Source organism: Lynx canadensis, chromosome A2 (assembly GCF_007474595.2).
Source record: "Lynx canadensis isolate LIC74 chromosome A2, mLynCan4.pri.v2, whole genome shotgun sequence".
In the NCBI taxonomy this organism is placed as follows: domain Eukaryota; kingdom Metazoa; phylum Chordata; class Mammalia; order Carnivora; family Felidae; genus Lynx; species Lynx canadensis.
The window spans coordinates 81,441,484-81,453,435 of record NC_044304.2 but is presented as its reverse complement, the minus strand read 5'-3'; the positions used below and the strand labels follow the sequence as shown (position 1 = coordinate 81,453,435).

The window sequence follows — 11,952 nt, the reverse complement described above, 5'->3', positions numbered from 1 at the left end:
AGACAGAAAGTTGTTTTCATATAGGATACAGGTTACTTAATTTTCTTTCCTTTAATTACACTGTTTCAATTAAAAATAAAAAGATTTAAGAAATCCTTTGAATGAGGGAAAAGAACAAACTTAGTGGGCATAACAAAATAAATACTGTAATTAACATTATTTATGTAATAATTACTTTTTGAATATGATAAACTAATTACATTAATTAATACATGTCAAGGAGTAAAGGCAGAAGAAATGCATTTTTTAACCATGCATGTAAAGCACCCTACATAGCACCTAGCATAGAGCATACCTTTAAATACAGAAAAATTGAGGGGTGCTTGCATGGCTCAGTTAGTTAAGCATCCGACTTTGGCTCAGGTCATGATCTCGTGGTTCATGAATTCGAGGCCCACATTGAGCTCTGTGCTGACAGCTCAGAGCCTGGACCCTGCTTTGGATTCTGAGTTTTTTAAACAGGAACTGGAGCTGGTAATGAGCACTGTGATCTCAAATATCTCACTCCAGTATGGCACCAAATTGCCTCTCTATCTCTGCCCCTCCCCTACTTGCACTCTGTCTCTGTCTCTCAAAAATGAATAAACGTTAAAAAAAATTAAATACAGAAAAACTGACATGAGTATGTAAGATTTATTAATAGATGAGGAATTTAACAGAAAATTTTCATTAGCTGCTTCAGATTGGCTGAATTGGCAGACACCAAATTACCTTTACTTGTATATTCAAATATACTGCCAAATTTTTATTCTTAAAAAGCAATTGGGGCGCCTGGGTGGCGCAGTCGGTTAAGCGTCCGACTTCAGCCAGGTCACGATCTCGCGCTCCGCGAGTTCGAGCCCCGCGTCAGGCTCTGGGCTGATGGCTCAGAGCCTGGAGCCTGCTTCCGATTCTGTGTTTCCCTCTCTCTCTGCCCCTCCCCCGTTCATGCTCTGTCTCTCTCTGTCCCAAAAATAAATAAACGTTGAAAAAAAAAATTAAAAAAAAAAAAAGCAATTTAAGGGGCACCTGGGTGGTCAGTCAGTTAAGTGTCTGACTCTTGATTTCAGCTCACAGTTCGTGAGTTCAAGCCCCACAATGGGCTCTGCGCTAACAGTGCAGACAGAGCTGCTTGGGATTTTCTCTCTCCTTCTTTTCTCTCTGCCCCTCCCCTCCCCTCTCTCAAAATAAATAAACATTAAAAAATATAGCAAAAAAAAAAAAAGCAATTTAGTCAAATTTTGTGTGTACCCTAAGATTTGGTGCCATACTGGAGTGAGATATTTGAGATCACAGTGCTCATTACCAGCTCCAGTTCCTGTTTAAAAAACTCAGAAAGCAATTTTTAACTGTACATTGCATGTCTATTTAGACCCATCAGACAAATCATAAGCCAAATTCTAAAATGGTAGAATAAACTGTCATCGATGTTCTAATTCTTCCATTATTAATCTACACAGAAACCACATAAGCGCTAATTGTTTTATATATATATATATATATATATATATATATACACAAAAGCTTGAGAATTACCTAGCAAACCAGAGTAAGTTTACAAGCTGTATTTTTGCACCTTCTCATTTCAACTCCCCAAGTCTAGTAATAACTAAAGCATTACTATTGAAGGATCTGTTGTGCCAATTTTTCCTATCAATGCATAAAAATGTTCTTGTTTAATAAAAGGTATTTATGTTTTAAGATATAAAAAATTAAGTGTAATGAAGGATCTACTTTAATACAATCATTACCATTTTTCAAAAAGGAGAGACTAAGCAGAGATGAAGTCACGTTAGATTGCCAAACTTTTGTCTGTATTATTAGGTTTTAAATTTGTAATAGAAACACAGTTTGGCAACTCCTCAAAAGGTTAAATATAGAGTTACCATATAACCCAGCAACTCCACTCCTAGGTATATGCCCAAGAGAACTGAAAACATAAGTCTGCATAAAAACTTGTACACAAACGTTCAAAACAGCATTATTCATAAAAGCCAAAATGGGCAACAGCTCAAATGTCTGTCAAATGATGAATAAACAAAATATGGTATATTCATACAATGGAATATTGTTTAGCCATAAAAAGGAATGAAATACTGATAACATACTCAACAGATCAATCTTGAAAACATTATATTAAGATATACAAAAAGCATATATGATTCCATTTATATGAAATGTTCAGAGTAGGAAAATCAATAGAGGCAGAAAGTAGATTAGTGGTTACCACAGTATTGGAGAGAGGGGGAAATAAGATGTTACTGGTAATGGGAATGGGGTTTCTCTTGATGATGAAATGTTCTGAAACTAGATAGTAATGACAGATGCCAGCTTTGTGACTATACTAAAAACACCAAAATATGCATTTTAAAGAGGTGCATTTTTATGGTATATACGAATTAATCTCAATATATGTGAATTTGCCTCAACAAAGCTATAAAAAAATTTATAAAAAAGTTATAAAAAATCCTTAAAAGGAGGTTAATAGGAATTATTAGCAGCATCAGATCATGCTAACCAAGGCATCCAGTCCCATCCAGTAATAAGGAATATCCATCCTCCTCAAAATGAGTCTTACTCAGCCTCTGTTCTTCACTACAAACATTCTCATTAGAACATTAATTTGACAGAGTCAAGCATAACAAGACTGTAGAATCTGGTCTACACAGGGTAACACAAATAAATCACAATTAGGTCTACTAGAAACTTGTGCCAGTGAACTTAGCACACAACTTTTTCAGGGAAGGATAGGTAAGTATGATGAATAAGAAAGATAAAAATGGGGGCACCTGGGTGGTTCAGTTGGTTAAGCGTCCTACTTCAGCCTAGGTCATGATCTCACCGTTGCCGAGTCCAAGCCCCACATCAGGCTCTGTGCTGACAGCTCGGAACATGAGCTTGTTTCAGATTCTGTGTCTCCCTCTCTCTCTCTCTCTCTCTCTCTCTCTCTGCCCCTTCCTCACTCATGCTCTCTCTCTCTCTCAAAAATAAACATTAAATAATTTTTAAAAAAAGATAAAAAATGGAGTTTTTAACATGACTTGATGTCCAAACCACACTAATGAAGCTAGCCAACGAATCTGGAAGACTGGATATTTAAGAGAAGAAGACAGTAAGCAGAAAATGGTGAGGGAGAGAGGGAATAATTAGTAAGCTAAGATTAGAGTTAAAGTCTAAACTCTGTCACTTCTATAACTCTAACCCAAGGTCAAGAAAGACTCAAAAAAAAATTTAAACCTAAACCTGGTAATTAAACAAATACATTGTTCTTAAAGTTTCAGTTTATTTCTCTGCAGAAATAAATTGGAGATTATTTTTTATACTAAACATTCAGATTCCTTGCAAAAAGTATTTGATTCTGACATTGTTTTAGACTTAGTCCTGAAGGTCAGGCCACCCTACTAATGAAGATATGTGTACCCCAAGTTACCAAGGGCATGATTCGATCTTCAAATATCTCTTTGTAATAATGATAAACAGTGTTCCTCTTTCTTCCAACATGTAAAACCCAACACAAATAATATGTTACATAAATATACAAACTTATGCTATAGAGGAAATACATGACTAAAAATAACTTAAAAATATAATCTAGAATGGGTTTCTTAACTTTTTTTGAGTTTATTTATTTATTTTGAGATAGAGAAAGAGCGTGTGCATGTGCATGAGCACAGCGGGGGAAGGGCAGAGAGAGAGAGAGAGAGACAGAGAGGGAGGGAGGGAGGGAGAGAAAGAGAATACCAAGCAGGCTCTGCATTGTCAACACAGAGCCTGATGTGGGGTTCAAATTCACAAACTGTGAGATCATGACCTGAGCCAATATCAAGAGTTGGGCACTTAACCAACTGCACCACCACCCAGGTGCCCCAGGTTTCTTAACTTTTTAAGAAAAAAATACAAAAGAGGCAAAAATTTTAAATAAAAGATGCAATATTTTGACAGCTTTTGAAACTGGGGTCAAAGTCACTGAAGAGAATATACTTTAAGAAGAAACTTTACTGGGGTGCCTGGGTGGCTCAGTCGGTTAAGCGTCCGACTTCGGCTCAGGTCATGATCTCACGGTCTGTGAGTTCGAGCCCCACGTCGGGCTCTGTGCTGACAGCTCAGAGCCTGGAGCCTGCTTCAGATTCTGTGTCTCCCTCTCTCTCTGACCCTTCCCCGTTCATGCTCTGTCTCTCTCTGTCTCAAAAATAAATAAACATTAAAAAAAAAAAAAAGACGAAACTTTACTGAGTCAAGCAGAAGATATGTCAACATGTTTAACAGTCTTATGAGGAAAAATGATAAATAACTGAAACTTCAGCTGATTATAAGAACTATTAATTAAACTGGAAATATGATGCCACATAACTATCCTGCATAAGAGCGTTTTACTTTAAAAATGAATCATAAATTTTGTTTTATTATAATTGGTAACTTTTATAAACTGATGCTTCTCTCTGCTAAAGATGGATATATAGAAATACCTTGATATAAAGAACTCCCACAACTCAACAACAAAAAAACCAAACACCATAATTAAAAAATGGGCAAAGCACTGGGTAGATACTTCTCCAAAGAAAATATACAAATAACCAACACGAATGTGATTAGATGCTCAACACCACTAATCAGCAGGGAAATGCAAATCAAAACACAATGACATATTATCTGACAACCCATTACAATGGCTACTATCAAAAAAAATAAAGTAAGTGTAGGGGGACTGTGGAGAAACTGGAATCCTTATGACTACTGGTGGAAGTGTAAAATGGTACAGCCATTACGGAACACAGTATGGCAGTCCCTCAAAAAACTGTAACTTGACATTATCAGATGGTCCACTATTTCCACCTCTGGGGATATATCCAAAAGAATTACAAGCAGAGTCTTGAACAGAAACGTGTGCACTCATGTCCTTAGCAACGTTATTCATGATAGCCAAGAGGTGGAAGTAAACCAAATGTCCACTGATGGACAAATGGATAAACAAAGTGTGGTACACATCTACAATGGAATATTATTCAGCCTTAAAAGGGAAGGAAATTTCAACACATGCTAAAACATGGATGAACCTTGAGAACATTATTCTAGTTGAAATAACTAGAATATTGTAAGTAAATAAGGTACTTACAAAGTCTTAAAAATAAAAAGTGGAATGGTGGTTGCCAGGGACAGGGAAAGGAGGAGAATGGGACTTCTGAGGACAGAGTTTTCATTTTGCAAGATGAAGAGAGTTATACACATTGGTTGCCCAACAACATGAATGCACTTAACATTAGTGAACTGTACACTTATAAATGGTTAAGATGCTAAGCTTTGTATTTGAATTTTACCACAATTAAAAAAAATTATAATGAAAAACAACCCTTTCTTATTTGCTTAAAAATAAATGTCCAATCCAGTTATAGAAAGGGTACAAGCCGGTTGTGGGTAATGTCATTGAGTATCTCAGATTACCAGGCCACACAACATTCATAGAACATTAGATAGCTCTGATGAATGACCAATTACGGTTTTCAAAAAAAAAAAAAAAATCTACTTTTCCAGTTTGCTGACATACTAGATTCAGACATTTATCGTAAAAGAGTGAGATTCAATTATCACCCTCATTAGAATGAATGATCTCACATCATTTTCTCCTAACCTATCCTATGTGCCAGATTTTCTTTTAGGTGCTACAAATATAGTGGTAAATGGGACAAAATCCCTACCTCATATAGCATACATTCCAAAAGTATATCCTGGTTGTGTAGCATTTATTATTTCTGCCTTTTATATCCATCATTTGTTTACATGTTTTAACCCATCCTTACCACAGCTGCTATCAAAAAAGATTACAATTCCCTGTCTGTCAGAGACAATCTTTTATACTTCTCTTTATTTCCTGAAAGTGCCTAGTGTCTTCCATGTACTATATATTAAACAAAGCCGGCAAGAATTTAAAACAAAAAAAATTTTTTAATGTTTAGTTGAGAGAGAGAGAGACAGAGAGAGAGAGACAGAGCGTGAGCAGGTGAGGGGCAGAGAGGCAGGAAGACACAGAATCCGAAGCAGGCTCCAGGCTCCGCTCTGTCAGCACAGAGCCTGACGTGGAGCTCGAACTCACGAATGGTGAGATCATGACCTGAGCTGAAGTCAGACGCTTAACCAACAGAGCCACGCTGGCACCCCAAGCATGGCAAGTTTTTTAGACATAATGTAACTGATAACCACATTCAGAACATCACATAATCAATAAAACTGGCATTCTACTATGATAGTTATAACACACTTAGTTCACTAAATTGAAATAATATAGTCTGTATAAGTGGAGATACACACTTAAACCCCTTTTATTCGGTTCTTTATTATATTACCTACAATGTCACCAAGGAAAGCTTTCAATCTTTTATCACCAGGGAAAAAATGTGCAGAATAAATGGGTCACATAATACACACATTTAAAAAAACTCATCAACATATCCTTAGAGATGAGATGTGCGTGTGTGTGTATATATATGTGTGTGTATGCCTTACGTATATACATATACATATATAATCTAAACATGTAATACATTAAATTTAACTTCTTAAAATATATACACTCAATACATGCAGATGCTGAAACATTGAAACCATACTGACAAGTTGTGTCATGGATTCCCAAGACCACCCTCAGAGTCAATGATTCATGAGGAAGAGTCCTAGGACTATATACAATCATATTCACAGCTATGATTTATTACAGCTAAAGGACACAAAGCCAAAGCAACAAAAGGAAAGATGCATAAGGCAAAGTCCAGAAGAAACTAGGGACAAGCTTTCAGTGTCCTCTCCGAATGCAGTCACATAGGACCCATTTAATTCCTCCAGTAATGAGTAATGGTAACACTTGTGAAATGTTGTCTTCCTGGGAAGCTCATTAGAGAGTTAGTCCCACGTGTTTTTATTGGGGGCTAGTCACTGCCTTGCGCAGACTAAAATTCCAGACTCCCAAAAGCAAATCAGGTGTTCAGCATAAACATACACATACAGTAAAGGTATGGTAAGCTACTCTTATCATGGAATGATGGGAACTCTCCCAAAGGTGTAAATTCCCAGAGATTAGCCAAGAGCCAATCTTGCAAGCATGCCATTCTAAGGATAGCAGTTTTAGGTTTGCTATGTTAAATCTATTTTGCACACAATTGGAAAATAAAAAACAAACTCCCTCTCCTCAGTATTTCTTTCCTTATAAGTAGTCAACCATGTTAAACTTCTTTATTAATAGATATTTTGTTTCACGAAACTGCTACAATGAACATACTTGGACATACGATTTTATGCACAGATGCAAATATTGTAAAGAAAAGATTCCTAGAGGTTGACATGCTGGTTCAGAATATACACATCAATTCTATTAGAAGTAGCCAAACTGCCTTGTGAAAAATATTTCACCACTTTACCTTTCTGTCAACAGATCAAGAATGCTAGTTTTTCTATTATCTTTACCAACAATTGCTATGATCAATTTTTGAATTTTACCAAATTTGGTGGAATCTAGTGAACCCCCACAAAATTTAATGTTGATTAAATATTTCTCGAATTATTAGAGAGTTTGGTGACTTTTCCCCATGTTCGGTAATTATTTGCATTTTTCTTCTGTTAATTACCATTCATAATATATGCTCATTCTTCTATTGGGAGTGTTTTTATCAATATATAGAAGCTACTCATGTTTTATATAATCCATCAACTGATATATGTGTTGAAAATATTTTACCTAAATCTATATGCTTACCTTTTATATTACAGATTTTTTTTAATGAGGTCAAATCTGATCTTTATTATTATATTTGTGCTTTAAAGGTAAGTCAGGAGAAAAAGTATTCTAATTCAGAATCAGCTTTGCCCCTAAATGATGTTTTCATCAATCTCTTTACATCAACATAATGACTCCCTCTAAACAACTATTTATTACATTAAAAAAAAAATTTTATCCAAATAAGGTAGTTTTTTGAACTTGCTTATTTTAAAATAAAATGAAGAAATCTGATGATTCAGCTACTTTTTATACTAAAAAAAGTAGTCTTAGGCAAAGTGGTATGTTTCTGCATTACTCTGTGAGGTAACAATTCTTAGGTATCCAGCTAATTTCTAATAGGATGAGGACATAAGTGTGACTCAATACTACACCATCAGCTTGACTTCTTTGGGACATACAACACTTAATATTCAATGTGTAGTGTGGGTACACTGGCAATCTCTGGGGTTAAATTATTTTAGATCATATCCTCTATAACCAAATAACACTGATTGCTTTAATTATAAATCTTTTGCTGACCAGAACATTTCATGAACACAGACCAAATCTACTTTTATCGGTGGAAAACTGACCTAACATTTATTCTAAAAATTCACAGTATTTTAACCTATTCCTTGTTTGTTGTCTTAGAAAATACTTATAGGGGCACCTGAGTGGCTCAGTCAGTTGAGCATCCGACTTTGGCTCAGGTCATGATCTCACTGCTTGTGAGTTGAAGCCCCACATCAGACTCTGTGCTGAGAGCTCAGAGCCTGGAGCCTGCTTCAGATTCTGTGTCTCCCTCTCTCTCTGCCCCTCCCCCGCCCACGCTGTCTCTCAAAAGTAAATAAACATTTTAAAAAAAATTTAAATAAAATACTTATAAATTCACCAACCACTCTACTATATTAGCTATTTCTGTAAGTGCTATTTTTTTTTACTGCTCTTATGTAATGCTGCTATTAATTGCTGTTTCCTAAAGTCCATTTATTATTCCCACTCTCATTTGTTTACACAGAGTTCCCTATACTTGTAAAGTCTCTCCACCACAATTCACCTATCCTTATGGATTCATTTTAAAAATCCTTTCTTATAAAGCATTCCATGACTGTCCTAACAGTATATGACTTTTCTCTTTTAGGAATCCTCACTGTACAAAAATGTCAATGTACTTAATGCCACTGAACTGTATACTTTTACAAGTGGTTAAAATGGTGTACATTTTACCACAGTAAAACAAAGCTGCAAAAAAAAGGGAATCCTCCTGGCACTTTGTCCTGTAGTATTGTCCTCAGTTTTGCATTAGTTATTTGTGTACTTCATTATTTCCCCATCTCTACTGAAAATGAGCCTATCTGCCTTACTTTTACATACTAAATTAACGCTACACTCTTTCAATAGAATTTTATCTTTCAGCGAAGTTGTTACATTGATAAGAGACTTTAAAAACATACGATCATATTATCAGTAGATTATTAAATATTATTTATCAAAATATACACTAAATAGTAGAGTACTAAAGACATATGAACAGAAATGCTTTGATTGATAAGTTTGCAGAGATGAAGTCACCTCCCATATGTGATTAAAAATGGTTCACATGTATATCCATTGATGGATGAATGGATAAAGAGGTGGTATATATATATATATATATATACACACACATATTTGCAACTATGTGGATGGAACTGGAGGTTATTATGCTAAGCAAAATTAGTCAAAGAAAGACAAATATCATATGACTTCACTCATATGAGGACTTTAAGATACAAAACAGCTGAACATAAGGGAAGGGAAGCAAAAATAATATAAAGACTGGGAGGAAGACAAAACGTAAGAGACTCTTAAATATGGAGAACAAACAGAGGGTTATTGTAGGGGTTGTGAGAAGGGGAGTGGGCTAAATGGGTAAGGGGCATTAAGGAATCCACTCCTGAAATCAGTGTTGCACTATATGCTAACTTGGATGTAAATTAAAAAAATTAATTAAAAATTTTTAAAAATGGTTCACACGTGGCACACCTAGGTGGATCAATCAGTTAAGCATCTGGCTCTTGATTTTAGCTCAGGTCATGATCTCATGGTTCATATATCAAGCCCCATGTCAGGCTTGGTGCTGGTGGTACAGAACCTACTTGGGATTCTCTCTCTCCCTCTCTCAAAATAAATTAATAAACTTAAAAAAGAATCCCGTGGTAAGAGACATGGGACACTAACATGTGTAATCCACACTCAAGTGTATTTAAGGTGAAGAATGTCAACAAATAGTTGACAGCCAGCAGATATGTTAACAAATTCTAGGTGTCAGGCAAACACTTATTTCAAAAGTTCTGCCAGTCACTTTCTCAAATTAGGGGTGGATGATCATGCTGCTGGTGCCATCCATGACTACACTGAAAGAGGCAATAAAACATAATAGTGAATAGCATAAGTTTTATAGTTGGAATAGTGCTTCCACTTACTACCCATGTGACCTTGGGCAAGTTCAGATTCCTCATCTGTAAAAATAGGACTTGGATTAGTCTGAGGATCCAATGTAAAGGACCTAGTGATATTTACTGCAGAGTTTATCATATAAACAAGATATATAGCATTATATATATATATACACACACACGTCATTATTTGTGTTATCTGATAAACATACTTTGCAAGTATATTGTAGTGACTAATTTATCTAACAAGATTTACCAAGCACCTATCATACAGCCATTGGCTAGGTACCGAAGTATAAAGACAAGACAGACTCAGGCCACTGGATCTCAGAATCTCTGATTCTGGATCTCTGGTCACTGAAGTCCTTACAACCTAGTAATAGAAACAGAAAATAAATATATAACTGCAATATCATATGGTGAATTATAATCAAGATAGATGCGAAGTGCTATGGGAGCAAACATGGAGAAAACCTTTACTTTGTCAAACCCTGTATTTCATCAACAGTTTTCTGCCATATCATATACGTTGATGCACCTTAAAAGAGGAAACCTCTGCATGGCATTACCTACTATTTGAGGTCTACTGCTCCCACTGCTCTTACCATGCTGAAGGACAACGTTGGCCATCTGTTTCCTCATCTACAAAATGGACATAATATCTTGCTCATTTGGTTGTAGTGAGAAGTATGAGAGTTCATTAAGCACAAACTGGCACCACCTCAACATTTGTAGGGCTTTAAAATCATTTCCTGGATTCCATAATCTCTGGGCTTTAAGCCAGCTCTGGTTGCAATGGACGACCATTTGCTTTTGTGATAGAATGCCATGTAAACAGCAGCACAACAGTGGCAGCACAGAGGATAGAAATGGAAGAAGGGATCCAGGGTTAAATGAGGAGAGAAAATAAACAAAATCAACAGATTAGCTTTTTGACTTGTAATCACTCCCTTCCCCAGTTTTTTTTCCTTGAAATGACTATAGGAGGTTTACCTTTCAGGACAACTCCTATGTATGACGGGATTTCACCAACAGGGCAATTCTCCCACTGCTTTGAAAAATAAAATAAAATCTATTCTTTCCTATTAACAACTGCCTAAAACTCCCTTAATATCTTCCATTTCTAAAAAAAAAAAAAAAAAAAAAAGAAAAAAAGTTTTTAACGCAAATCTGTCATACCTTCTTCTCAGTGCTTTTGACAAGGTAACCCCAGGACTCCTAATCACCAAGTCCAGGTTTAAATTCAAATTCTCTTTGAAAATCCTCAATCCATTTGGCCTCTACACCACCTTCCAGGTTCTGCTCCTAACTCTAGCAAGCACTGAGAGTTTATCAACCTCAAACAGGCACTTAAGTGTCTCTAACATTCTGTATTCCTTTCTCTTTATTCTTTCTCTCTCTCTCTCTCTCTCTCTCTCTCTCTCTCTCTCTCTCTGTGTGTGTGTGTGTGTGTTTTGAGAGAGAGAGAGCGCGTGAGTGGGGGGGAGGAGTGGGGGGGGGGGATGGTGGGCTCTGTGCGGACAGCAGAGACCAACACAAGGTTCGAACTCACAAACTCTGAGATCATGACCTGGGGCAAAGGCAGACATTTAACCAACAGAGTCACCCAGGCACCCCTCTCAGTATATATTCTTTACCTCAGAAATCTCATCTTCTTCCATGAGTTCCACAATCAACCCATACACACACAAAAAATTACAATCTAGAGGGCCAACCATGACACTGACCTGAGACCTAAACTCAGTACATCTACCACTGAATCAACTCTTCAGATTCATCTTTCATCCCGTA

The 11,952-nt window shown here is 36.2% G+C and overlaps 1 protein-coding gene across 5 annotated transcripts in view; it reads right to left on the bottom strand.

Annotated features, from left to right (window-relative positions):
• Window positions 1–11,952, bottom strand: part of PTPN12 (protein tyrosine phosphatase non-receptor type 12) — a 103,413-nt gene that overhangs the window by 71,280 nt on the left and 20,181 nt on the right. The window lies entirely within an intron of this gene.